Genomic DNA, 4,406 nt, shown 5'->3' with positions numbered 1-4,406 from the left:
ACTCAGGCTTGAATTCCTGGAAATGTTTTCTTTCTTTCCTCAACAAAGCTTACCGGGTGTCCTGGATATGCCAGTCAATTTGCCTGCCATATGTAACTTCCCCTCCTGGCTTAAAATGTCCCATGCACAGCTTCAGAATGACTGTCATTCAATGCTTCTTCCTCTATCTTCTTTCCCACGGAGCCACGATTGTTTGGACCAGGGATGAACACCCATCCCAAAGCAGCCAATCCAGTGCTGGCCAATGATTTAAGTGGCCTGGTTAGAGTGAATAGGCTAGGCCAACTACATTCTCTCCTTGGAGAAACTGGATTCTGAAACAGCTATTGTGGGAGACATTTGAGAGTAAGGTCCTGAAGTGGTCACCAGTCAGCTCTTGGATGTATTTGACATTTCTTCAGATATCCTTAAAATGCCCTGTGCTCCCTGCCACTTAAAATAAGCTGCTTGAGTTTTGCTCATCTGCAACCAAAATAGTCCTGACACCTTGGCTAGACCATAATGACTATTGTTCCATTCTTTTTAGCTATGCTAAATGAGTTCCTAGTTAAGTGGCTTACTGTAAGCATGATGATTCTTTTCTGTCTTCTATTTTACATTTAAATGTTGATACTGCGTGTGTTCAATGTTTCTCTTAATATGAAAAAAAGTGTTTTCTTTTTTGAGTGAATCCATACAAATCATCATTTGACAGGTAGTAACAAGGGATGACTCCTACTATAGCAACTCGAACATATAGTGATTTATTCTCTCTTAAAAAGGAAGTGCAAATTGAATGCTTTGGGGTGGTGTGGTAGCTTCATGATGTCAAGGGACTATGGGTTATTCTATGTTTCTGCTCTGTGATCCTTAGGGCTTGACTTCCACTTTTAAGGCCACCATATGACCTAAGTAAGATGCTGGGGCTCCAATCATCATCAATTATCATGTTAGCTAACTTTTGCTGCAATAATCTTGAGTAACAAACCAGCCCAAAACTCAGTAACTTACAACAATTGGCATTTCTTTTTGTCTCCTTCCTACAGGTCTGCTTCAGGCTGCAGGTTGGCTGAACTTAGCTATCCGTTGAAGTTTAGGTCTGCGTCATATTTCTCCACATTTATCTTGGATCAGCAGCTATCTAGGCTATTGGTAGAAGCCCATCTGGGCAAACCAAACCGTGGAAAAACTTTTCAACCCCCGTTCACATTATGTTCAATAACGTCCCATTGGCCAAAGTAAGAAAGATGGCCACTTAGCTAGGAGTGGTGGCATGCACCTGTAGTCCCAGCTACTCAGGAGGCTGAGGCAGGAGAATCGCTTGAACCTGGGAGGTGGAGGTTGCAGTGAGCCGAGATCATACCATGTGGACTCCAGGTTGGGCAACAAGAGCGAAACTAAGTCTGAAATAAATAAATAAATAAATAAATAATAAGGCCTCACTTGCAGCCGCCGACCTGCCTCGCGGTGCTGCGGGCACACCTTGCTGCCACCCCACAGAAATGCTTTGGTTCCCCACAGTCTTCAGATGAGACCAGTGTCCAGGGTATTGGCTTGTCATCTCACTCGGGCTTATGACAAAGATGTAAAATTCAGTGCAGATGCCCGAGCCTTAATGCTTCAAGGTATAGACCTTTTAGCCGATGCTGTAGCCATTACAATGGGGCCAAAGGGAAGAACAGTGATTATTGAGCAGAGCTGGGGAAGTCCCAGAGTAAAAAAAGATGGTGTGACTGTTTCTAAGTCAATTGACTTAAAGAATAAACATAAAAATATTGGGGCTAAAGTTGTACAAGATGTTGCCAAAAACACAAATGAAGAGGCTGGGGATAGCACTACCACTGCTGCTGTACTGGCATGCTCTATTGTCAAGGAAGGCTTTGAGAAGATTAGCAAAGGTGTTAATCCAGTGGAAATCAGGAGAGGTGTGATGTTAGCTGTTGATACTGTAATTGCTGAACTTAAAAAGCAGTCTAAACCTGTGACCATCCCTGAAGAAATTGTGCAGGCTGCTGCAATTTCTGCAAGTGGAGACAAAGAAATTGGCCACATCATCTCTGATGCAGTGAAAAAGATGGGAAGAAAGGGTGTCATCACAGTAAAGGATGGGAAAACACCGAATGATGAATTAGAAATTATTGAAAGTTTCAAGTTTGATCAAAGCTATATTTCTCCATACTTTATTAATACATCAAAAGGTCAGAAATGTGAATTCCAGGAGGCATATGTTCTGTTGAGTGAAAAGAAAATTTCTAGTGTCCAGTCCATTGTACCTGCTCTTAAAACTGCCAATGCTCACCATAAACCTTTGGTCATAATCACTGAAGATGTTGGTGGAGAAGCTCTAAGTACACTTGTCTTGAACAGCCTAAAGATTGGTTTTCAGGTTGTGGCAGTCAAGGCTCCGGGGTTTGGTGACAAAGAACCAGCTCAAAGATATGGCTATTGCTACTGTTGGTGCAGTGTTTGGAGAAGAGGGGTTGATCCTAAATCTTGACGATGTTCATCCTCATGACTTAGGAAAATTTGGAGAGGTCATTGTGACCAAAGATGATGCCATACTCTTAAAAGGAAAAGGTGACAAGGCTCAAATTGAAAAACGTATTCAAGAAATCATCGAGCAGTTAGATGTCACAACTAGTGAATATGAAAAGGAAAAACTGAACGACTGGCAATATTTTCAGATGGAGTAGCTGTGCTGAAGGTTGGTGGGACACGTGATGTTGAAGCGAATGAAAAGAAAGACAGAGTTACAGATGCCCTTCATGCTGTAAGAGCTGCTGTTGAAGAAGACATTGTTTTGGGAGGGGGTTGTACCCTGGTGTGGAGCATTCCAGCCTCGGACTCATTGACTCCAGCTCATGAAGATAAAAAAATTTGTATATAAACAATTAAAATAACACTCAAAATTCCAGCAATGACCATTGCTAAGAATGCAGGTGTTGAAGGATCTCTGATAGTTGAGAAAATGATGCAACGTTCCTCAGAAGTTGGTTGTGATGCTATGGTCAGAGATTTTGTGAATATGGTGGGAAAAGGAATTATTGACCCAACAAAGGCTGTGAGAACTGCTTTACTGGATGCTGCTGGTGTAGCCTCTGTTAACTACAGCAGAAGTTGTAGTCACAGAAATCCTAAAGAAGAGAAGGACCCTGGAATGAGTGCAATGGGTGGAATGGGATGTGGTATGGGAGGCGGCATGTTGTAACTCCTAGAATAGTGCTTGACCTTGATTAATAAACTGGGACAGGAAGTCCAAGGCAATGTTCCTCACCAATAACTTCAGAGAAGTCAGTTGGAGAAAATGAAGAAAAGGCTGGCTGATGTTTCAGAAATCATTATAACCATCAGTTGCTGGTTTCAGTTGACAAAATATATAATGGTTTACTGCTGTCATTGTCCATGCCTTCAGATACTTTATTTTGTATTTTTGAATAAAAAGACATTTGTACATTCCTGATACTGGGTACAAGAGTCACGTATGAATGTACTGCCTTCAACTTAAATCACTGAGGCATTTTTACTACTATTCTGTTACAAATCAGGATTTTAGTGCTTGCCACCACCAGATGAGAAGTTAAGCAGCCTTTCTGTGGAGAGTGAGAATAATTGTGTACAAAGTAGCGAAATATCCAAATATGTGACAATCTTTGTCTAATAAAAAATTGTTTAAAGTTAAAAACAAAACAAAACAAATCAGAAAGAAAAGAAAAAGAAAGATGGCCAAACCTAAAATCAAGGTGCAGGGAAGCACACTCCAAGTACCATAAAGGATGGGTTGTCTAATTCAATTGAGGAATGGAGTGAACAATTGAAATTAATAATCTCACCTACCACATCATTATATCTGGATACCAGGATGAAGGAAAAGGGACAAAGGAGTGCATGTGTCAGCCACATCAGCATTTGTAAAGGCATCTACTGAAAATCCAATACAATACTTGCAATTATATTTCATTGGCCAGAAACTTTTCAAATGACCACTCCTTGCTGCAAGGGAGGCTAGAAAATGTATTGTTTTTAATTGTAGGTTGCAGTATGCTTAGCTAAAAAAAATTTTTTTAAATACCAGATCAGAAATGAAAATAGGTGTTGAGTAGGCAATTAGCAATTTCTTTGCCAGTATTCAACAAGATGCATCCCTCACTCTTGTGAAGTAATCTGATAACTTAAGGTGTTTATTGTGATTGCTTGATATGTGTAGATATAGTTAATATTTAAATCGTGATAATCCAGTCAGTAATTAAACACTGAGATTGCTGCTTTTGCAAGGAAGAAAACACAAATCATCTGATCTCTCCTTTACAAAACTTAAACCTTTTGTTAAAACTCAGTTTATTTAACTTTTATTTTCTCCTAAAACATAAGTGATAGGGCCAGGAAGAGTGGCTGTTAAAGAGAAAAGTAAGTGCTTTTAAAACGAAAGT

The 4,406-nt window shown here is 40.1% G+C and overlaps 1 pseudogene; it reads left to right on the top strand.

The window, feature by feature from the left end:
• Positions 1–1,507: 1,507 nt before the first annotated feature.
• On the top strand, positions 1,508–3,661 carry LOC105541057 (annotated as a pseudogene).
• Positions 3,662–4,406: the final 745 nt, after the last annotated feature.

Source organism: Mandrillus leucophaeus, unplaced genomic scaffold (assembly GCF_000951045.1).
Source record: "Mandrillus leucophaeus isolate KB7577 unplaced genomic scaffold, Mleu.le_1.0 Scaffold231, whole genome shotgun sequence".
Classification (NCBI taxonomy): domain Eukaryota; kingdom Metazoa; phylum Chordata; class Mammalia; order Primates; family Cercopithecidae; genus Mandrillus; species Mandrillus leucophaeus.
Note: the sequence above shows the minus strand (reverse complement) of the source record. Positions and strands in the feature narration are given on the sequence as shown.